Raw genomic sequence first — 26,045 nt, 5'->3', positions numbered from 1 at the left:
AATCCAGTTTATTGTTTGTGACTCCTTATGATGCTGTTTGGTAAGTCTACAGTTTTGAGTCTGGAAATTACCATATTTCTCTGTCTTTTTTAGCTTGATGTTGTCGCATTGTTCCTGTTTCCTGTGCTGATCAAGTAGGACATCGTTCTTCTTACCTGGTCTTCGGTTTTCGCAAGAAAGAGGGGGATTGTGGGAGACACAGGACTTATATAGCCACTTCCTCTACCATGTGATTGGCTACCCGTTATGCCTATACAGTTTTTCTTTCATTTTTTGACAATATTTATATTCCTCTATCTTTGCTGCTGAGGAAATAAAGAAAGAGTTATGCATAATACTCGCCTCCGTGTCTTTAATAAAATCATGACTTTACGTCATGTTACTAGTAAAATCTGGGAATTATATCACTGATGACAAAAATTCAATAAAAAATATATTGAAAAAAAAATAAAGAAATTCTAGGTTGTATATATGTACAGCGCAGCGGCATATACTGGGTCCCTGCTCGGCATAAATGGTTGCCGTTCAAGCACAGATCCAGAATCTAATCTTGGGAGGGGCACTAGTAGATTATTTAAAGAAGCAATCTAGGCACAATAACCACTACAGCACTTTGTAGTGGTTATGGTGCCCTAGTGCCTTCCCAAAGTAAGTAGTAAAACTGTTTAAGAACTGATGAACAACTTACCTGGGATCTGCTGGGATAGGGACTGTAGAAGGGAGTAGGTGCAGTAGTGTGTGTAAGAGGTGCGTGTGTGCGAGAGGTGCAGTGTGTGTGTATGTGGGGCAGCTTGTGCGTGAGGGGTACAGTGTGTGTGGGGGGGGCAGGTTGTATGAGGGGTACAGTGTGTGTGTGTCAGGGGTACAGTCTGTGTGTATGGGGGGACAGTGTGTGTGTATGGGGGGGACAGTGTGTGTGTGAGAGTTATTGTGTGGTGTGGGATCGGAGGGCAAATTCATAAGTATATAATTATTTTTTTTAAATTAAAAATAATGATTTTAATATTCCCCCTCCCTGCTTACCTTGCCTGGGAGGGGGGACATTTTCTGCAATAACTGTTGACCCAGTGGTGAAAGTGAACTCTAGCAGCCTCAGAAGCTGCTAGATTTCACTCTCATGAGATTCGGAGCGTTGCCGTGGTAACCGTGGCAATGCTCCGAGCTAGCGAGAGGAGAACCCGCAGAGCTGCAGGTTAGAGCTCCCCGGGTCCTGTCTCCCTCCCTCCCCTGCCGGCTGCCAGCAGTACACAGAGAGCGGGCCAGAGAGGGAAATCTCTGATCCGGTCCTGCAGAGCCAGCAGGGGAGAGGGAGGCACATTGCACCAGGAAAATATCTTGCGGCTCCCCTGCGTACCCCTTGATGCGCCCTTCGGAACCCCTGGGTTAGGGAGTTAATTTTGACCAGCAAGCCACTGCAATTTATATAGTTTGCATCAACATCAGCATTGCCTCCTTGATGACATCATCAGAATTGCTGATTGCTAAATTATCGGCAAGGAGGTGGGATGGGGCCAAACGCCAATCCGCACATCTTCATAGAGATGCATTGAATCAATGCATCTCTATGAGAAAAATTCAGCGTCCCCATGCAGAGCGTGCAGACGCTGAATGGCAGCGCTGACTACTGTGCAGCACTGCCCCAGAAAGCATCTCAGGTGGCCATCTGAGAAGTGGCCACTTGGAGGTGTCCTAGGGGCAATGTAAACACTACCTTTCATCTGAAGAGGCAATGTTTGCATGATAATGCCTGAAGGCAATGCTAATACTCACCAGAACAACTACATTAAGCTGTGGTTGTTCTGGTGACAATAGTGTCCCTATAGACACTATACTACTCTGACACTACTCTGGATTAGAGCCTTATATAAGAAATGTTATATAAATAAATGTGATGTTATTATGATAGGGTGGCACAAACAAGTTGATTTCATAATTGAAACTATTGATAAGGAATGAAAGATACATCCCATAAACCCTCGCTGAGTAGTTATTTATCGGATTTGCACTTCATTACTATAAACCAAAATGATTGCACCGGGATTGGCTGAGAGTCTCAGCCACATCCCAATCAATACAGATAAGCAGCAAGATAGTTTATATTTAGCATGTTTTATGCTAAAGGTAATCATTTGATGAATGAAATCTTTATGAAACACCCATATTGACTGTGTTGGAAATTCATTGAATGTTAAATGCAGTCAAAATATATCATAAGGCAAACTAGGAAATACTTTAAGTCCCCAGCCATCAATAGTGACAGGTGTGGGGGGAAAAGCATTGTCTATAAAGGCTCCTGTGTGCCTGTTTCTGAATGAAAATACAGAGTCACTGAGTGACTCACCGATTCTAAAACAGAAATATTACATTCTAACAGGTCAGTGGGTCATATATGCCGTTTTAAAGAGCATTATTTTAACAGGTTTACCTTTTTAGTGAAAGAGAGAAAAAAATGAAATTGCAGGGACATGCTGTATGCAATAAATGTACAGAATTAATTTTCTATGTATGTATTTTTCCCAATTTGACACATTCAACAAACAGTAGAAGATGGCAGTCTAGAGGTTAATATGAGTTAAAAGTGTTTGCAAGGTTAGTTGCTCAGAGATACATTGATCAGACATTGTAATCTGGCATGTGTTTAAATTGTATTTTACAGATACCAGGTGTGTGATGGTGGCTACAGTCTGTCTTGTGGGTATTGATGTATTCTTCCTTGTTGGCCACTGAAGTCTCAGGCTATATATCACAACAACAGTGTGCTGGTAAGTAACAGAGCCCCGGGGAATGCACCATAATACTTAACATGTACAACCTACACGATTCATTAATCCTACCCGACCTCCCTCTAGCTCTAACACAGTGTGCTCATCATCACCTTGGGATGTAAAATAAAAAATCTAAATGGAATATATATATATATCCAAAAGTGCTTATTCTCTGAACAGTGAATATTAACATGAAGACTGACTTCCAATATGTCTAAAATTGGGTCAATTTGCTAAAAAGGGAACTACGGGTAATTGACAACAGAATACCAAATATTAGGAAAAAATTACCAAACTAAAAACTGTAGAGTTACAGAATTTCGCCAGCTTGGATATTCTAGCTTACAATTTGCAGTTCCCTCTGAATTCTGATTAAATCTGTTTATCTGTACCTTGTGTATTAGAATGACAGATGGCTTGTCCTGATAACACACAAAGTTGACAATAAGATAGTATGAGCTAGGCACCAAATTATTTTGGGTTACTGCTTAGTTTTTTTGTTTTTATAGATTGTACCGACATTGTGTACATTATTTGTATTATAATATGTTTTGTGCACATCGAATTGTTTATTCAAAAAACAGCTGGTATCATTTCATGAAATGACCATGTTTTTTTTTAAATGAAATTGGCAGTTTTCCAAAGTGAACGCTGGTTGTATATGTTCTTGGAACCATAGTGTACTAACTTTTATAAGATGTCAATGTTTTACAACGCTTATAGCTGAAAATGGTTATAGCTGGTCCATTAAACAGCATATGTATATGTAGATAATGTCGCTGTCAGGAAAACCTGATCATGCAGACATCTCGAGAGCAATCTTACCATAAAGCTATAACCGTATGTTTCTATGTTTACCTAACTTGCAGGATATTGCAATTTGTCAACTCACACAGCTAGAAACACTCTTGATCTCATTTTCACTAATCTCTACATGACTTTTAATCAATTCAATCTTGCAGAAACCTCCCCTCTCTTGATAACGCAATTATCTACCAATCTCCAAACTCCCTTTTCACCCATCTCAAACCTCACCTGCCCTAGCTCTGTAACCTCCCTCTATAATCCCACCCTCTTCTGTGAACTACACAACATGGTACTTTCTGCTCCAGAATTGCTGAATGCTGCTGGAGAAAGTCTCATTCTGCATCCGATTTCCTTCACTATAAATTCATGCTACGCTCCTACACTTTGTCCATTTCCCATGGCAAAGAAAACTACTTCAAAATGCTCATAACCAAACTCTCCCTTTCATACTTGAAATGCTCTTCATCGCCCCTATTGCCACTCCTTCTCTTACTAACCTAACCACTCCAGACTTTGCAACTCCTTTCACTGAGAAGATTTATGCAATCGGGGAAGAGGTCTCAAATCTCTCTCCTACCCCTACCAACACTTCCCCCAGCCCCACACCTATGCTGATTAACACCTGCCACACAGGAAGAGGTTTCTGCTCTGCTTCGTTCCTCCTGTTCCCTCACATGTTGTTCACATGCTGTCTCTTTCTCTTGCTAAAATATTTAATCTCTCCTTCGCCTCCTGATATATTTCCTGCACCCATCAAGCATGGAACCATAACTCTAATTCTAAAAAAAAAACAAAAAAACAACCTTGATCCAAATTGGCCATCAAACTACAGCCTTATCTCTCTAGTACCCGGTGCCTCAAAGATCCTTAAGAGAGTTGTGTACAAAATACTGAATGATTTACTTGAAGCTACCTCTTTACTTGACCTGCTTCAGTCTGGATTTCACACTTGTCAAAATCTAGTGGTCACTGCTCCCTTCTAATTCTCCTTGACTTCTCCGCTGCTTTTGACACAGTTGATCATCAACTTTTTCTTCTCATCCTTTACCACTTTAGTCTACAAGACTCGCTCCTCCTACCTCTCCCAGTACTCTTCCATTGTCTCCTTTTCTGGGTCTTCCTCTCCTTCTCAACTCTACTCTGTTGGCGGTCCCCAAGTTTCTGTCCTCAGTCCCCTATTGTTTTCAATATATACTGCCTGCCTTCGTAAATTAATCAGTTAATTAGGCTTCCAATATAAATGCCATGCTGATGACATGCAAAACTATCTGACTACTCCTACTATCTGACTACTCTTCTTTGTCCCTCTTGAATCATGTCTCCTGCTGCCTCTCTGCTATTTCTAACTAGATGGCAGCATACTTCCTTAAAATCAATATCTCCAAAACAAAACTTCTTATATTTTCTGTTTCAAACACTGCTACTCCCGTGTCTATCTCCTTCAAAGTTAATGGCACTACTATCAGCTCTACCTCACAGACTCACTGCCTTGATGTTCTCCTCTTCCAACCTCTCCTTCAACCCTCAAATCCAGTCAATCGCCAAATCTTGTCACTTTCATCTAAAAAACATAGCTCACATGTGCCCCTATCTAACACTGGATGCGACTCATTAATGCCACTCTTGTCTCCTGCCTGGACTATTGCAATCCACTTCTCATTGGCTCGCCCTGCTACAGTCTATAATGAATGCTGCGGCAAGACTCATCCCTGTCCTCCCGCACCTCACATGCCTACCCACTTTGTCAATTCTTACATTTACTTCCCATAAGATATAGGGCTGGTTCTTGCTTACCCATCTCTTCATAATATTGCTCCTCTTTATTTATCCTCGCCAGGATACAAGTATATCCTATCCAGACCCCCTAAGCTCTGCCGAAATCCTATGTCTATCCTCTGTTCCAACTTGCACTTCTGACTTTTGCCTTCAAAACTTCTCTAGGGCTATCCCACTCCATTAGATACTCATCAGGTCTCCATTCCTTAAAAAAAAAAAAAAAAAAAAAAAATCACCTCACTAAACCACCTTCTTTTTTTTTTTTTTTTTTTTCTTTAGTAGCATACATGACATGATCGAAAACATTTTTTTTATAGATTTTCAAGAAAATTCTAGGGGTTATATCTAAATCTTCAGAAAAAAAAATATTCCCTAGCATACAAAGATTATGTTGTAAAAAAAAAAAAAAAGAGGAGGTGGAAAACTGAAAATGTAGAATGTAATGAATGGTACATTATAGGCAGTAACAGGATATTTTTTAATGTCTAAAATTCATAAAATTATGCCATGAAATATACACTACATATACACTATACACATATATAATTATTGGTATCAAAGCAACATAATCTGTGATCGGTTGGGGGATGGTCGAACAATGAGATAATTCATTGAGTGTTAGTATAAAGGTATGTGAGCTTTTCTTAAATATTTGTACATTCTGCCATCACAATTTGCGTATTTAATGAAACCTTGTCTTGATTGGTGCCACCCCTATAAATAATCCTTTGCTATTCTGAAGGTGAAACCTACTTTTTCTGACCTTGTGTTATTTGCAAAGTTTGTGAGCTGAAATAATCTCGTGAGGAAACATGTTGCCCTTTATCCTGGCTGCTGAGTGCTATGTCAATCCATCACAGGATTATGAGACTACAGTTTGCGGTGTTAATTCAGTTATATTTGGTGGAAATAAAAGCAAACAGCGGAAGAATATTAGTTTTTTTTTTTACTTCAGCTGTGTAACGGACTGTTTTGCTCAAAAGGGGATAAAAATCGTTTAGGCGATAATCCCCTTTTTCCTAGACCAGCAGCTACTGCAAGCACCAATCTCCCGAACTGCAAACTGTACGAATTCTGGAAACTCCCGAACTGGAAACACACGAACCCTGGAATCAGCCGAACAGGAAAAGCATACAATCCGCTTACACTCCTGGCAGTCAGCATACAATCCAATTCCCCCAAAAACGAGACGACACATCGGTTTGAGGGTCAAGCAGAATCTGAGGTGCTGGCACACCCAGCCTGGTTTTTATTACAGTTGTTACAAATACAGGTCCGCCCACAGGGAGGTATAAAACAACCACTCACACATCAGTTACATCCCACATATTCCCTCCCCTTATCCTGAGAGGAAACTCAATTATACATACAGTTAAAACATACTTTCTACCCAACTTTCATAACTCTAAAACCATACATCACATTCACATAAAAATACATATCCACAATCAATCCATTCAGGGGAACGACATATTAAAAAATGGCATGAATCAGACCAGGGGTTCAAAAGTTAGTAAAGTATCTTTTAAAACCCCTGCCAGATTGTTTTTCCGGCTCAGACCCTTTTTACAGAGCCCTCTCTCCTGGAGACAAGGTAGAAGTAATCTAATTACCTCCCAGGGCAGAGACAGACTCCATTGAGCACATGGGGACACAAAGACAGTAAAACACTTTAAAATACATAAAGTCACCTATTTCAGATAGCTGGGATCTGAGCGCACAAAACTACCGAATAGCGCGCAGATCCTATTCACACAGTTCAATTGCCATGGACCTGAAGTCTTTAACTACACGAATGGGCTTCATGGCATAGCTATCTGGGTTAACACATTCACATAAAGTCTGGACCATAGTCCAAAGGCAAGAGGCGGGCAAGCAGCCCCCTCCAAGGACACGTGACGAGGTCGGTTTCGCCACAAGCTGCTCCCCCCGTCATGCAAATAATTTTATTCCACTATTACATTGTGTATAGGTAATAGGATTAAGGTCAACAGGTCTGGAAATAATGTCTGTGGCTCGTGTTTATTTAGACTTGAAGAGAATTATGGGAGCTTTAGTGTAACAGAGTAAATCATAGGTGGCACTTTCATGATGCCTTTAAACTGGCATAGCATTATGGGAGTGAGAGTTCCACAAAGGTGTGTCTACTTTTTAGCCACCTCTGACATTTGATCTCTGTCAAATGACTCTGTGCTTTCTGAATAAAAATACAGTGCATTCAAAAAGAATTCAGAACCCCTAATTATTATTATTATTATTATTTTTTTATGTTTCAGCTTTATGCTAGAGTTGATTAAATTAAAAAAAAAAATCACATGAATCTACACTCAGTACTCCATAAAATTGAAATAATTAATTGGATCCTTTACTATGACACTTGAAATTTAGCTCAGGTGCATCCCATTGCTCTGCATGATCTTTGAGATGCTTTGATACCTTGATTAGAGTCCACCTGTGACAAATTTAATGAATTGGACATGATTTAGAAATACATACACCTGTCTATACACAGCTATGTATGCATATCAGAGCAAATAAATAAACCATGAGGTCAAAGGGCCAGAGATGAGATTGTGTTGAGGTACAGGTCTGGGGAATTCAAAAAAATGTGGCTGCATTTAAGGTGCCCAAGAGTACGGTAACCTCCACAATTCTTAAATGGAAGACATTTGGAACAGTCTAATTAGAGCTTGCAGAAGGACAACAATTGCAGCCACCATTAAGGCAGGCAGGCTAGGTGGTAGCCTCTACTCACTGCAAGACGCATGAAAGCCCACCTGGAAGAAACAAGATTTTCTGGTCTGATTAAACAAAGATGTAACTGTTGGGCATCAATTGAAAGTGTCATGTCTGGAGGAATCTAGGCATGTCTCATAGCCAGCGCAACACCATCTCAGCTGTGGTGGTATCATCATCAGCACCTCAGACAGAACCTTCCAACAGGACAATGACCCTAAGCACACAGCCGGGACAATGCAAGAGTTGGTTAGGGCAACTCTATTAATGTTCTTGAGTGGCCCAACTAGATGTTCAGTTGGAAATCATTGGAACTGAAAATGGCTGTCCCAACTTGACAGAACTGCAGAGGTATGTTTGAAATTACCCAACTTTAGGTGTAAAAAGCTTGTAACATCACACCCAAAAAGACTTCAGGTTGTATTGCTCCCAAAGGTGCTTCAGCTTCAGTTCTGTGTTAAGGGGCCGAATACTTATTTCAATGTGATATTTTAGTTTTTTTTTCTGTTTAATATATTTGCAATGGTGTCCAAATTTGTTTTTTTGTTTTGTCATTGTGGGTTTGCAATGGTTTTTTTTTTCTCTTTTGTCATTATGGAGTATTCAGTGTTGATGTGAAAAAAAAATTAAACAATTGTATCATAAAGCTAAAATAATGCTAAAAATGAAGGGGTCTATATACCTTCTGAATGCCCTTTATATAACAGCTATCAAGGAGTAAGTGGAGATATGCTGAAGGCAATCGTATCAGTTAAATTATGTCATAAATACCAGTGCTTGGACTACAGGAACTTCATGTTGGTTTTGACAGTGTTAACTAACAGGATATATATCATATAGATAACAGCACAACATGACTGATTTATGTTTTGCTATAAAACACAGTAGCCTTTTAGAAAGCATGATAAAGCATTGCAACATGGTCTTAAGTGAACCTAGAATTTACCTCATTCTAAAATACTGCACTGATTGAGATTCGAGAGATACACAGAGTGTACTTAATGATAAATGGTATTTATATATCCCTTTCAGAGATATGGCCTGCCAAACCTTTATTGAAATGCAAGCTCAGAGCAGAACATTCTTATTAAATTCCATGGCTCTGCCATCATTGTAAGAACCCTATATATCACAGTAATGTTTTCCCACTGACACATCTAGGCTATTAAGAAGACGACCCAAAACAACAGAACTTAATGACTGCCTGGTTAATATTGCTGTGCCTAATAAAAAAAAAAAAAACACCAAAAGCAAGGGCTGGATTGTATCCCATCCATCAAGTAAACGTGGTGTTGCTAATAAGTCATAGAACAGAGATAACCCTGCCTGTCATGCATTGAGAAGATTCACATGCTATGTAAAGCAAGCAGAAGAGCGATTAACAGTGAGCATTAAGTGCTATCAGTAAATTACAAGACCAATAGTGATTACTGAAAAAAACTGAATATCAGCGGAACCGATAATCGGTCTATCCCTACAAACAAGCAAAAGGAATTAAATGGTCCACACACCAGATTGTGTTCATTGCAAGTCTACGTGCGCAGATTTTTACTTTACTGCATCACCAAAGGTACCACGACTTTTTAAATTGGTCCTCAAGATGATTTTAAAGTATGTGTATTTGAGGAGATTGGTTTTAAGAAAAAAACATGTGTGCAGAAAGTGACAGTTGGTGTAATTTTAGACTGCGTGTTAAATATGCCTATTTAAGTGTTAAAGGGTCACGATAGTCATCAAAGCTACTTTAGATTAATGAAGCAGTTTACACTTCCTTTATTGCAAATTCTGTTTAATTTAGAATTTCTTATCTCCTGCTCTGTTAGTAGCTGGTTACACCCTGCAGGAGCCTCCTGTATGTAATTAAAGTTCAATTTACAGAGCAGGAGATAAAAACTGTTTTTAAGTAAGTTACATCGGATTGAAAGTAAAACCATTTTGTTTTCAGGCAGTCTATGTCAGGGTTGCATAAACAGAAACAAAAGTGATGTAACTCCTAAGTGGCAGTGAATTGAGCAGTGTAACTTCATAGGCATGATCTATACACAAAAACTGCTTCATTAAACTAAAGTTGTTTTGGTCACTATAAGGTCCCTTTAAGTGCAAGCAGCAAATAGTAAGTAGGAATGCTATAAGCCTACATTTCCACCAATTATAAACGGTGCCGGTTTCATACTTGTATATGAGCTTTAGAAAGGCTCTGCGAGATGTGCGTATAAAATCTGCAATGGATTGCCTATGTGTGTGCCCAGACATCTGTTTGCTAATATTTATCTATTCACAGACGGTCATTGAGCAAGTAAACCGTGTTCAAATATTACCAAATGTAAGTCGGAATATACCACGTTGCTAACATCTTTATTTTTTTTCTCTAGGCTTGAAAACCATCATCATTGTGATTCCTCCAAGACTTTGACCCAGCCTCTATCACACATCTGCCTTCCAAAAAAACAAAAAAAACAACAACAAAAAAAACCCCCAAGTGAACATCTTTTTCTTTGACACTGTAAAGAACTGCAATGTGCCTTATGTGAATTCTTGGCTTCCCATGCATTGCAATCTAGTTTATGCTTTCAATCCAAAGCAAAACAACTGACGGCATAACCACTTATAGCAAGCAATGTATGACCCAAGCAACCTTACACTGTGTTCAGACACACTAGTTTATATAATAAGATATATCTATTTTTGTTTGACTTTTTAAGCTGCATGTCATACGCATGATTTGCGATATTTCAAACCTAAAACTCCCTAAACGAGCTGTATTATAAGATATGAATTTTGTGACCATACTATTTTTGTTAAAGCAAGCTGTATATATACTGAATACACTTTGGTGTGCTTATGCAGTATTACATAGTGTTTATACCAATACATATAAAGAGGGTGCAGGTTAAACCGGATTAGGAAAAAAGATTTTTCTATCATTGGAATGTATGAAGCATTTTGTAATTTAGGAATATTTTGAATGGGTATATATCTTGTGTATTGGTTAGTCTGCTAAACGGTTTTATTAATATTTTTGTTAATGCATTTCTGAAGGGAATTTAAAATTTCAGGCCAAAATTTCCAAGTTGAAGAAATCAATCAACGTGACTCTTAAGACCTAAGGTTTTTTTGTTTTGTTTTTATTACTTTGTCAACAACTTTGTCCACAATTCCTCGTTTAGTGAAATTCTGAACTGTCATCAGTGTCCAAATGTCAAACATATTTTTTCGCATATGCAGTTGATGGATTGTCATTAACATCTTATCTGTCTATGTATGTGTCGATGTGCTGGAGCATAAGCTGCATGTCAGCATGACACTCAAACAAACTTAAAATGCAGTAAAATACAATTCCGTCCTTCTAAATGTCTGTAGAGAGAGAGTGAGCTGTGAATTGCATAGTTGCCTTCTGTACCAAATTTGTAATCCTGTCTAGGCAAAAATTGGCACGATTGTAGGTAAAATATGCCGTAGGCTGCCTAACCTTTGTCTACAGTAGAGTTTTATTTTTAAAAATGAGCATACAAAATTAAGCCCTGTCCTCAAACTCACACTATAGTACACATCAGCCCCAATACATACCATAAAAAACAAAAATGGTTACTTGCGCACTTAACAAAATCCCTATGTCCATTTAAATAACTGGAGTGTTTTTTTTTTTTATCACTCCAGGGGTCATTAAAGTGTAAGCTCGCCTGCCACATCAGGGCAAAACCTCTTAGTTGAGTCCTACACTAACTTTTTTTAGATTTTTAGCTTTGAGTGGCACAGAGTACTGAAGGTATACAGTGGAACCTCGAAACTCCAACTTAATCCGTTCCAGAAAGCTGTTCGAGTTCCGATTTGTTAGAGAACCGAATAAACATTTCCCATAAGAATTTATGTAAATTTGATTAATCCTTTCCAGACCCCCCAAATTACAACATTTTAACACAAATGTTACAGTTTAATAATACCTTACATGCATAAAATCATATAGAAAAAAAATAATGAACACAATGTACAGTAAATGAAAAGAAAATGTGACTTCACTTTACCTGTAATGATGAGAGTTGATGGTGTAAGTGGAAAGGAGAAGAGATATTGTTTGGATGAGGATAAGTAACTGTTCTTCTGGAATTTAAAATGTGTCTAAAGTGAGACACATTTTATAATTAAACATGTTTGATGCATGATTTGTTTGGGTACTGAGGATCGTTTGTGTACGGAGACATTTTTTTTCTCAAAATATTTGTTCAACTACCGAATTGTTCAGATAAGGGGCCATTCGAGTGACGAGGTTTCACTGTACTTATAAAAACATTTTTTTAAAAATCTGCAATCAGTCTGGACACAGTGAGAGGAAAAGCTAATTTGGATGTCTAATAAAATAAAAGCAAATAAAAAAACAGAAAATCATGTGCTGAATATATCACATTGTATTTTTTATTTTTACGGATACCCTTTAACCAAAGTAATATTTTATGTGCTTAAAATTATATTTTCTGCAAATATGAGGGAAACAAAAATATGTGTGCTAGAATAACTTGTATATGAGTCTATATGCATTCTGCAACTGAGATTTATTTTATACTGTGTGTATTATACATGATATGGATTAAGTTTTCAAGATTTGTGTGATTCTATGTGCTGTAATATAAATTGTCTTTCTATTCATTTATTAAAGGGACACTATAGTCACCAAAACAACTTTAGCGCGATGAAGCAGTATTGGTGTATAGAACATGCTCCTGCAGTCTCACTGCTCAATTCTCTGCCACTTAGGAGTTAAATCACTTTGTTTATGCAGCCCTAGTCACACCGCCCTAATGCCCCAATATAATAATGTTTATACTTCCTCTATTGCAAATTCTGTTTAATTTAAAATTTCTGATCTTCTTCTCTGTTAATAGGTTGCTAGACCTTTCTTGTGTGATTGAAGTTCCATTCACAGAGCAGGAGATTAAAAACTCTGATTAAAAATGAAAGTATTTTTTTTTCATGCAGGCTGTGTCAGTCACAGCCAGGAGAGGTGTGGCTAGGGCTACATAAATAGAAACAAAAGTGATTTAACTCCTAAATTGAAGAGAATCGAGCAATGAGACTGCAGTGGCATGATCGATACACAAAAACTGCTTCATTAAGCTAAAGTTCCTTTGGTGGCTATAGTGTCCCTTTAAGGTTTCAATGGCTCTTCGATTTGTTTGCAAAACAAAAATAAGAATTCGGTATAGTAAGGAACTCCAATGTTTAAAAAGTGATTTTTTTTTTTTAGTTACTAAGCAATGTTGTATTGCATTTTTATTTTGTATTTTAATAGTTGCTTTTAAAATAAGTATAATTTTATTTAATTTTATAGTATTTTTATTTGCTACTAGGATGTTTTTTTCTATGGCATGAGTTCCGACAGAAATTTGGCCCTGAAGACAGTGGTAAGAAAGGGGGGTGGGAGACAGAAAGACAAATTAATGGAACATGTACCCCTTGTTCTCCTTCATGAGTGGTCTTCCAAGGTAGTCTTTTAAGGAATTAGTTGACTGTGCATCAGTTAGCACAGACGTCTATGTGTTTTCTCTTTCAAAACTTAAATATTGCAGAGGTCTTGGGTTATATGTCACATTCCAATACTCTGCTTCATTAATCTGTGCAGGACGCTGTAAATAACTTAGACTGGATAGTCTTCCTAGGCCCTAACCTGAACTATACAGTTTCCTGAACGATCGTGAGCATTCAAAGCCCTATACAGATTAATGTGGTCAAATCAGTTTGTCTGATTGGCCCACTGGACAAATCATTTAACACTACGCCTTATCTGTTGTGTCTTCCAGACTAATTTAATGTATACTGTATATTTGCAGGATATGGAAGTAAAAATGTCCCGGGTGTAAGGGAAGAACTAATAAATAGGAAAAAAAATCTAATGTATTTAACAGATCAGCATTCAAGGATGCTGTAAATTGGTTTTCATAAATAAGCTAGTGACTTGCAATGCTACAATTCAGGCACTCCTTATAGTTATATCCAATCTTGCCCTTCTTCACAAACTAACTATATTTCCAATAATGCAGGCAACAACTTTGGCCTCTCCCCAGCTGCCACTAACTGTCAGAAAAATATAAGATATTATAAAAAAATATATAATATAAAATAACAGCTGGCAACCCAAGGCTGAATATCCTACAATATGCATCAATTAATAGATGTAATAACAATCATATTTCTATTCTCCCCTAATACACAGTGTATGTCTGGATGCATGAAATATGTGGCGATCACATATTTCGATTTTAGCCATTACGGTTTTATTTTGTATAACGCAAATTACAAAATATATTTAGTCTGACGCTTACGCCCCACTAGTCACACGTTATTACTAATTAAATACTAATGTCCGTTAAACTAACAAAAAAATATATTGGCCAAAGATGGGCTACAGAATTACATTCCATTGCCTAGACAGAAATGAAACAAACTAGTAATTTGAATAAGAGCATCCAGTTCTAACATAAACATGAATTACTATATATTTGTAATATATTGTTGATTCTATTAATATAGCGGTTCTTAAAAGTTTTATCCAGGACCCAGGATAGGCTTTGGGGGATAGCTTGGCCACACATTCTTTATTTGATTTTAGGTCCTGACCCCGGGTTTAAGAAGCATTGTGTTAATGTGACATGAGTGTCATAATTATACACACACAACTTTGTCCTCAAAGATGGTACTTTTGTGGCATCCTATTTACACAGCTGGCACCTTTATAATTATCAGTACTGTTTGAATGCTGGTCAGGACTCTAGAAATAGAAATGTAGAAAGTAATCCAGGCACTCCAAAGTATCCAAAAACATGCAATTTTTATTGAACCCACGATCTAAAGAACAACGTTTCGACCCTAAGGTCTTTGTCAAGCTGGACAAAGACCTTAGGGTCGAAATGTTGCTCTTTGGATCGTGGGTTCAATTAAAATTGCATGTTTTTGGATACTTTGGAGTGCCTGGATTACTTTGTACATTTCTATTATACATTTTGGTCTCTTGGTCCTGTGACTGATCTGGTTAGCACCCAAGGATACCTTATACAAAGGGTATGAGTGCAGTTCCACAATTTGTCTAAGGACTCTAGAAATAGTCATTTAAAGATTTGGGTGATGGTGTAGCATCTACATAACTGAAACAAGTAGGAAATAAAATGTAAAAAAAGAAATTAAATAAAATGAAAAAAACAGGAATGTGTGAATCTACTAAACTTTTTAAGTTTGTAGGTAAAAAAAATATGCATAGCTGTTGTCCAAAGAAACTTTTTCCATTTTACTAGGTCAAGAAATCGTTTTTAATCCTAATTTAATTTATAGAAGAGACACAAAATAAAAGAAAATACTATGCTAACATGTTTTGCTTCTATTTTTTGCAAATACTTCTGCAAATATGCTTTGTGTTGTATTTAAATGTGTCTATATGGTACTACTTTTCTATAAACTATTTTATTAAAAAATAGACTTCTTTTGTTGCAGTTTTCTAGAATAAGTTTAGAAATATCTGAGGTGCATTGTCACAATTTTTAAAGAAATCTGTGTCATCTTTTAAGAGTTAAGGCCAAATATTTTTATACAACCGCTTCAGAGGACACTGAATTAAAGACCTCATTCTATGTTGAGAAACCAAAGGTAGCAAGTTCTTCAAATGTGTGTTAAGTCACCTTGGTGCCATGGATGTTGAATGGAAAAATGGCTTCACTGTCCTTTATCCACAAAGTGAGATTCAAAGTGAAAAAGATGTGAAGCAGCAGCCATGGCTACGTTTGGGGTGAAAATTGACTTGTTAATGCAACTAGACATTGTAAGTGTTACGATGCTGAAGCCAAGCGCTCTGAAAAAATGCATATGAAATGGAAACATTGAGTCCACTGTTCATGAATAGTATTTTTATGTAACTTTTAAGTTTGCAATTTTGTGTTTTATTGTATGGTTGTATCTTTTTGTTTTTCTGTATTGTCCTGCTTTTTATTTTGTCATTTTAAATAAAGACAGATTCTATAAAATTGTGTGTTTTGTGTGACTGACTAGGGGGAATGTAACCAATATGTACCTGGAGACGTTGTTCAAAATTATGTTTATGGGGTATGATATCCAGATTTATAGTAACTAAAGCAGCTATTCCATATATAGAATTCATAATGCATGTAAAAAAACTTTTTATTCAATATAAATATAGGCACTCCTTACTTTCCAACTGAATTCTGTTCCTAAAAGTAGGTCATTAAGCAAATTGGGTAGTATGCAATTATAATTATTATTATTATTGCCATTTATATAGCGCCAACAGATTCCGCAGCGCTTTACAATATTATGAGAGGAGGGATTTAACTATAAATAGGACAATTACAAGAAAACTTACAGGAACAATAGGTTGAAGAGGACCCTGTTCAAACGAGCTTACAGTCTATAGGAGGTGGGGTATAAAACACATTAGGACAGGAAATATCAATCAAATAAGGTGGGAGTGAAGCAGAGCTGGAGGAGAGAGTAGAGTGTTGCCCTTTGGGAGAGAGCAAGAGACAGGTATGTGAGGTAGAGGTTATTCTGGGAGGCCATAAGCTTTCCTAAAGAGATGGGTTTTAAGGCACTTCTTAAAGGATTGAAGACTAAGGGAGAGTCTGATGGCGGTAGGCAGGCTATTCCATAGGAAGGGAGCCACCCGCAAGTGGCCGTACGGGTGCGAGCAGCGGACAGGAGAAGGTCACGGACAGAGCGGAGAGACTGAGAAGGGGCATACCTATGGATCTGTGAAGAGATATGAGGGGCTAGAATTGTTCAGTGCTTCATATGTATGGGTTAGCACTTTGAATTGACTCTTGTAGGATACAGGAAGCCAATGTAAGGACTGACAGAGGGGTGAGAGGACAGACTAGAGAGGAAAATCAGTCTGGCAGCAGCATTCATTACAGACTTATCGGCTTTTGGGAAGACCAATTAGGTGAGGGTTGCAATAATCCATGCAGGAAATTTCTAGAGCATGGTCAAGCTCCTTGTGTAAGAAAGGGGCAGATGCGGGCTATGTTTTTAAGATGGAATCTACAGGATTTGGCAACATGCTAGATGTGAGGCTTAAAGTTGAGGCCAGAATAAAGTATGATGCAAGACACCGCGTTTGCAAGGACTGGATACCACTGACTTGAAGGGAGAGCAAAAGCATGCCTCAGACCGTCGTGACAACACATGCGCTAAAGATCAGGTCTATGTAATGGGAATTTCCTCTAACATAGACCAGCACTCTAGCACAAAGAAATCCTTGAATCTATGTTTGGGGGAATTCCCAAGACTCAGATTCAGGGGTGATACCCTGCACTAGATAGCTGCTTGTATGTCCCAGCAGTCGGTAAACAGGTAAGTCGTTAAGTAAGTGTAACATACTCTCTCTCACCTTGCGGTCTCTGCAACCAACGGCAGTGCGTCTGCATGACTGACACTTGCGGCATGTTAACGGATGCCGGTTGCTGCGTATCTGCGGCAAATTATACCCCCACGTCCACCCACGTGGTTGTAGATGTCAGCGTGCAAGTGACATCAGGCGGCCGCCGCACGCGGGCATTCTGGGGTCATAGATCGATCTCGGCCAATCAGAAAGGTAAAACGTATTTAAACTCAAAATTACCTTTCCTCATTGCCCTGTCATGGTTTCCCTAGTGGTTGTCCGAGAGTGTGTTCCTGAATGGTTATATTCTGGTTTTTGACTTTGGCTTTGACTTCCCTGTATTCTGGTATCCCTGACCTCGGGCTTTCCTTTATCGTTGTGTCCCTTTCTTTTTTTTTTTCTGGACAACATTGCTTTATTTATCACAATGTTGATACAAGGTACCTCCGCTTCCAATCTGTAGATCAGGTCTTTCTCCTGAAGTAGGGAGGTGATACATTCATCACACTTTTCCATAGAGAGGTGTACTGGATTTTAAGCAATTAAATGCCCTCTAGGTATTAACAAAGAATGGGATGGGTATAACCTTGAATAATTGTATTCATTGATGTATTCTGGTTGAAGTCATTTGTATTATTGTGTCCTGTTATTTTTTTTTTTTTGTGGGGCTACCTTAGTGTTATGGCGTTGTCCCTTTCGGTGTCCCCTGACCTCTGATAGTATCCTGACTATTCTTTGGTACGTTAGACCGGCCATTTTAAGGCCCGGTAATACGTTACCCATTAGTCTTCTGTGTGACACAATTCTACGTGCTGGATCAAGTAGTAATCCTGACCGTAAGGACTACCTGTAGATGTATATTACATTACTTGTGTTCACCTAGTTTTCTTCGTAACTTCCCAGCCTGAATTAAATCCAATTTGTCCCTGTCTCAGCTATAAGTTATTTTGTCAGGAACAAAAATGTTAATGAGACTGAAATGGCTACCCTGGCCAATAGGGAACATGGTGCATTATTTTAATATTAATATAGAGAACATCAAAGACAAAATAAATGAGCCTTCCTATGAATTCACTGTGTTTTCAAGAAGACAATGAAGTTTACATGACTCTGTTGGGTCCCCAGAACAGGGCACTCCTCTATGAATTCTGGAGGGTCATCCCTCTGCACACAGTTCCTCTAACTCCCATAAAATGTCAACCAATACTCAAACACTTTTACATGTTTGCAGAGGTCACATATGATAAGGACATCTATTACAGTAACACTTTAGTGGTAGGAATACAATGATGTATTTCTTTTTTTTTTTGTAAATCTGTTTTTATTTGTAGTTTTTTTTAAGAAAGAGTAACAAGTTGAGACTCACAGGCCTCCAATTTCTGGGTCTGATCAGTAACAAATAAGTGCCGTGTGGTACATTAGAATCGGTCGGGGTTATCAACAGGTATCAAAAGCGTTCAGTGTTTGGGCTCACAGACCCTAGTACAATTGGACTTGCAGGTCCGTATAATGCATTGCGGTCTATAGCATTTTCCCTGGATGAATTGTAGACCATTTGTGATCGCTAGTGTTGGTTTTGGTATACCTTTAATGTCGTTTCCCCGTAGTGGTCTATCTAATGTTTCTTTGCAGTAGTTACGTCCTTGCATCTCTGGTAGCGGTCTCTGTAGGGGTAGTGGGGGAGGGGGAGGGGGGGGGATCATGTCGGGTTGACGATGGTCTGTCTGTGGTCGGAGACTCCTGCGGGCATCTGTCACGTTCTGTCTATGTCATTTAGAGCTGAAGTCGGTTTTTGAAGTCTGGTTTCGCCGTTGTCAGCAGCCAATGGGTCCAAATATTAAGATAGGTTTGGTGTGTATCTTTGGCAGAGTGGTAGAGGTCTTCCAGTGACCTCAACTCCTCCATTTGTGTGAACCACACCTCCAGCGGTGGCGTTACCGGTTGTTTCCAGTATTGTGGGATAATTGATTTGGCTGTGTTAAGGATACGTATAGTCATTGCTTTCTTGTTTAAGGATCGGGGGACCTTAGTGTGGTGTAGAAGCATTTCAGCTGGACTCAGGGGGGGAGGGACATCTGAGAATTGTGTTAGCATTGCGTGTATTCCCTGCCAGAATGTGACAATTTTGTCGCATTCCCACCAAATATGTAGCAGTGTACCTCGTGCCTTTCCGCATCTCCAGCATAGTGGAGAGTGGTCCGGCGCGATTGCGTTCAGCATCGTTGGGGTGCGGTACCATTGTGTCAGCAGCTTATATGCCGTCTCTTGTGTTCTGCTGTAGCTGGAGCAGTGATGTGTCAGATAGCAAATTTTTTCCCGTTCCGTCTCAGTGAAAGTACGATTTAGGGCCTGTTCCCATTTCCCCTTGAAGTTTGACTGTGCTACTGGTGTTTGTGTCAGGAGCATCGTGTATATGGTGGATACCCCATGGGCTATGGGGTCAGGGTTTAGGCAGAGTTCTTCGAAGGCAGTAGGGGGTCGCGTCAATATCTCTCCTTGCGAGAGGATGGCTATATAGCTCTGTATCTGTTTGTATTTCAGTCGTATCAGGAGTGTGTGTTCCGTTGTCGCTCTTAGGGCGTCTAGAGACCTGAGGCCCTTGGCCGTGTATACATGTCGAAGTCTGGGTATGGGTTCCTGGGTTATTGACTGGAATGCTTTTTGGTCTAGTCCAGGGGGGAAGTCCCTATTGTGCGTCAGTGGGAGTAGGGGTGACGGGTACACCGACAGGCCATGTCGTCCCTTCGCACGGTGCTATTCCTGCAGGGTGGCTCTCGTGTAGGGGGGGGTCCTCGTTTCCCCTTGTCTGGGCTCTTGGGGGAAGCCAGGGTAGGACCGCGATGGGGGTTCCCTTCGTGTGTGTCTCTGCTTGTTTCCTCAACTTGTGTGTCCCTGTGTTTGTCCACTCTACAATCCGCAGGAGGTGGCAAGCCTTGTCAATTATGTATTTCTGACATGAAAGTGTCTCTCTGCCCTGTGGCACATCAAATCCATTAAAGGGTTAAAAAAAAAAAAAAAACTTTAATTCACTTACCTGATTCCAGCTCCATGCTGAGTTGCACTCTTCCACCATAGTCAGCCAATGGGTGGACCGTATTCCCTACAAGAAAGCATTTCATCAATGCTTTTCTACGAAATTTGCAACACATGAGGACGCCCAACGTCATTTCACTGAGACAAACTCCTTAGAACTCATAGAAGTGTCTCTAGTTGCTGACAGTTTTACATTGTAGCGCTAAGGGTAGCAGGAGCACTGCACCCAGACCACTTCAATGGTCTGGGTGCCTATAGTGTCCCTTTAATATGTCCATGTAAATCATTACTGAACTTAGTTTGGAATGAATGGTAGCCAACTTTGTTTATTGTAATTATTGCTGATAACCATACACCATTTACACCATGATTTAGGAGATCACTGTAAGCACCATTAACATAGTTCAATAAAACGGGGATGGTGATGTAAATCTATGGGCGATGTACTATTATTTTTCTGTCATACTGGTTTGGAGAGCAATGGTAGGCTAATAGTGCTCACTTCACCTGTTCCCATTGCTCTCATCTTATCAATGTGTCCAGCTTGGATGGAATCATGCTTGATAATGTGGATGTTTTTTTTTCTGCATTATCATATGTTTGAAGAGGTATTATATGTGTGTTCCAAAGAAAGACCTAACATTTGTGAAAACACTTCAAAAAGCTTTGTAAAAATGTTATTTTTTAAAAAGGGGGATTGCCTCCCACAGACTTTCAGCACCATAAACACTTCAATGATCTATATTGGATAAGGTGTGCAGATGGCCCCATTAACTAGAACATTTGATTAATTTTAAAAATTACATACTATTTCATTGGATGAATAGATAAACATATAAACATCAATATCATGTGTAGACTGCTGTTTAATGGTTACTAAAAATGAAATTATTTTCATGTATCCCTTATCTTGAAATATTTCAGACATTAGATATTAGCAAATCAGTTTGCCACATGCATTACGCATGACAAAAAGAGATTAAATTATCAGATACCATGTTGTTGTTTTTTTTTGTACTTTAGGACATTTTTGTAAGTGTGGCTTCCTAAAACACCACCAGAATATTCCAAATGAGCTTTATATGTGAGCTTAATGCCTCTATACAGTAAGTGAAGTTAAATGAGCAGTCAAAGCACTCTAACCACTACAAACTGCTTACACAGAGCAAGGAAACGAATCATTTTCAAACACTTACCCGTGTACCTTGGTTAAATGCAAATTTGTTTCTAAGATAAAACAGAGTTTTTACATAACTACCCAGTGGCGTACACACAACCCATGGGGCCCCGGTGCGAAAACTGATCTGTGGGCCCCCCCCCCCCCCGCGCTTACTCTGCGCGGGCTGGGGCCGCAACACATGGCGGCGGGCACCTGGTCGCAGGGCTGCGACCCGTGCGACCGCGGTATGTACGCCAGTGCATGCTTAAACACATACACTTAAAGGACCACTACAGACACCCAGATCAAATCAGCTCAATGAAGTGGTCTGGGTGCCAGGTCTCTCTAGTTTTAACCCTGCAGCTGAAAACATAGCAGTTTCAGAGAAACTGCTATGTTTCACTGAGGGTTAATCCAGCCTCTAGTGGCTGTCTCATTGACAGCCGCTAGAGAATTTTCTGCGATTCTCACTGTGAAAATCACAGTGAGAAGACGCTGAACGTCCATAGGAAAGCATTGAGTAATGCTTTCCTATGGGCGGTTTGAATGTGCATTCGGAGCTGAGAGCAGTGGTGTATCCTGGTTTTGTGCTGCCCTAGGCAGGACAAAACTCAGGCGCCCCTCCCCCCCCGCGCGCCACCCCCACCCAACCTTTACCGCGCCCCGCATTCTAAATACACACACACACACTCACTGACAGAAACGCATACACTAGCTAACAGAAACACACACACTAACAGACACACTCACACTCAGTAACAGACAAACACACTCACTAACACACACACTAACAGACACACACTCATTTACTAGCAGACACAAACAAGCAGACACACACACTCACTAACAGACACACACACACACACTCACAAACAGACACACACACACACACTCACAAACAGACACACACACACACACTCACAAACAGACACACACACACACACTCACAAACAGACACACACACTCACAAACAGACACACACACACACACTCACTCACAAACAGACACACACACACACACACACTCACAAACAGACACACACACACACACACACACACTCACAAACAGACACACACACACACACACACTCACAAACAGACACACACACACACACTCACAAACAGACACACACACACACACACTCACAAACAGACACACACACACACACTCACAAACAGACACACACACACACACACTCACAAACAGACACACACACACACACACACTCACAAACAGACACACACACACACACACACTCACAAACAGACACACACACACACACACACACTCACAAACAGACACACACACACACACACACACACACTCACAAACAGACACACACACACACACACTCACAAACAGACACACACACACACACACTCACAAACAGACACACACACACACACACTCACAAACAGACACACACACACACACACACACTCACAAACAGACACACACACACACACACACACTCACAAACAGACACACACACACACACTCACAAACAGACACACACACACACACACACACTCACAAACAGACACACACACACACACACACACTCACAAACAGACACACACACACACACACACACTCACAAACAGACACACACACACACACACACACTCACAAACAGACACACACACACACACACACACTCACAAACAGACACACACACACACACACTCACAAACAGACACACACACACACACACTCACAAACAGACACACACTCACAAACAGACACACACACACACACACTCACAAACAGACACACACACACACACTCACAAACAGACACACACACACACAGACACACACACACACACACACTCACAAACAGACACACACACACACAGACACACACACACACACACACTCACAAACAGACACACACACACACACACTCACAAACAGACACACACACACACACACTCACAAACAGACACACACACACACACACTCACAAACAGACACACACACACACACACTCACAAACAGACTCACACTCACACTCACTAACAGACACTCACACTAACAGGCACACACACACACACACTCACACACACTAACAGGCACACACACTCACTAACAGACACACACACTAACAGACACACACACTAACAGACACACACACTCACACTAACAGACACACACACTCACACTAACAGACACACACACTCACACTAACAGACACACACTCACACACTAACAGACACACACTCACACACTAACAGACACACACTCACACTAACAGACACACACACTCACACTAACAGACACACACACTCACACTAACAGACACACACACTCACACTAACAGACACACACTCACACACTAACAGACACACACTCACACTAACAGACACACTCACTAACAGAGACATACACACACTCACACTCACTCACATTAACACTTTTTTTTTTTTTTACTTAACCCCCCCCAGCCTCCTTACCTTTGGGAATGCTGGGGGGGGGCGGTCATCTGTCTCCCTGGTGGTCCAGTGGCTGCTGGGCGGTCGGGCGTCGCTGGCGGGCGGCTTGCGAGGGAGCACTTCCTCTGAGCTGTCTGCTCAGCGCACAGTGAGGCTGGGAGGCGGAGCCGGAATATGACATCATATTCCGGCTCCCAGCCTCACTCTGCGGCACGCGAAGGAGCTGAGCAGACAGCTCAGAGGAAGTGCTCCCTCGCAAGCCGCCCGCCAGCGCCGCCCGACCGCCCAGCAGCAGCCCAGCATGTCTTGTTAGCCGCGAGGCTAACAAGACATTTGCCTTGGGCATTTGGGGGCGGCTTTTTTTGCCGCCCCCTGGAAAATGCCGCCCAAGGCAAATGCCTTGTTTGCCTCGCGGCTAATACGCCCCTGGCTGAGAGGCGGATCGGGACGGAGAGATCCCCAGCGCCAAGGGAGCCCGGCGCTGGAGAAAGGTAAGTGCTTTAGACACACACACACACACACTCTCATGAACAGACGCACACATTTACTGACAGACACACACTCAGTGACAGACGCACACAAACACTCAGTAACAGACACACACACTAACACACACACTAACACACACACACACACACACACTAACACAAACTAACACAAACTAACACTAACACTCACTAACACTAACACTCACTAACACTAACACTCACTAACACTAACACACACTAACACTAACACACACTAACACAAACACACTCACTAACACTAACACACTAACACAATCACTCACATTAACACACTCACTCACTAACACTCACTAACACTCACTAACACTCACTAACACTCTCACTCACACACTCACTCACACACTCACTAACACACTCACTCACTAACACACTCACTCACTAACACACTCACTCACTAACACACTCACTCACTAACACACTCACTCACTAACACACTCACTCACTAACACACTCACTAACACTCACTAACTAACACACTCACTAAACACACTCACTAAACACACTCACTAAACACACTCACTAAACACACTCACTAAACACACTCACACGTTTTTTTTTTTTTAAATTTAATCCCCCCAGCCTCCTTACCTGTGGGAGAGCTGGGGGGATTCCCTGGGGTCCAGTGGTGTTGCTGGCCCTGCTGTCACCCGACTGGCGGGCGCGCGAGGGAGCACTGTCCCCTGAGTGCTCCCTCTTCAGCTCCCTCGCGCGCCGCGTACTGATACCGGAGCCGGAAGATGACGTCATCTTCCGGCTCCGGTTTCAGTGCGGCGCGCGAGGGAGCTGAAGAGGGAGCACGCAGGGGACAGTGCTCCCTCGCGCGCCCGCCAGCCGGGTGACAGCAGGGCCAGCCTCGGGGGGCCCGGAGGTGGCCGGCTCCTGGGCCCCCCAGCAGAAGAGGCTGGCCCTGTGGGTACCTACCGGGTCGCAGGGGCGGCCGGGCCCCCTGGTGGGCCGGGCCCGGTCGCAGCCGCGACCCCTGCGACCCTGGTATGTACGCCACTGTAACTACCTAACACCACCTCTAGTGACTCACTCTAACAGTCACTAGAAGGACTTCCTGGTTGGAGTCTTGCAAAGATTGCAGGAGCTACGTTTGCCTTCTCCACAATCTGCATAGAGATGTCGAACATTCACCAATAAAAATGATGTGAGAACTATGAGAAAATGCTGATTGGTGCAACACAATGATTGTCGCACATGCACATTATTTTCCAGTGATTCCCTATGTGCAAACATTGCATTAGCTCATATAATCCGTAATGATGACCTCGGCCAGAGGAGGTGTGATGGCTGTGATGAGATCAGGGTGCTACGGGAAAGAATCTAAGTAACTCTTTATAATTTCTTACTTATGGAGGGAAAAAAAACTTAGCTAGTATAATACTGAAGCATAGCACATGTTTGTATTACTATAAAAAGAGTGTTACTG

The 26,045-nt window shown here is 40.7% G+C and overlaps 2 protein-coding genes across 5 annotated transcripts in view; both read left to right on the top strand.

Annotated features, from left to right (window-relative positions):
- Window positions 1–12,369, top strand: part of RBPMS (RNA binding protein, mRNA processing factor) — a 275,699-nt gene extending 263,330 nt beyond the window's left edge. For 2 of the 4 annotated variants that reach the window (XR_010091264.1, XR_010091263.1), the window contains 2 exons: window positions 2,657–2,762; window positions 10,457–12,369. The gene's annotated coding sequence lies outside the window, so the exon portion shown is untranslated. Of the gene's footprint in view, window positions 1–2,656; window positions 2,763–10,456 lie in introns of those variants that run through there. The other 2 variants (XM_063458731.1, XM_063458730.1) reach the window with 1 other exon arrangement.
- Window positions 1–26,045, top strand: part of SMIM18 (small integral membrane protein 18) — a 290,872-nt gene that overhangs the window by 171,900 nt on the left and 92,927 nt on the right. The gene's annotated exons all lie outside the window — the stretch shown is intronic.

This window comes from Pelobates fuscus, chromosome 6, assembly GCF_036172605.1.
Source record: "Pelobates fuscus isolate aPelFus1 chromosome 6, aPelFus1.pri, whole genome shotgun sequence".
In the NCBI taxonomy this organism is placed as follows: domain Eukaryota; kingdom Metazoa; phylum Chordata; class Amphibia; order Anura; family Pelobatidae; genus Pelobates; species Pelobates fuscus.
Note: the sequence above shows the minus strand (reverse complement) of the source record. Positions and strands in the feature narration are given on the sequence as shown.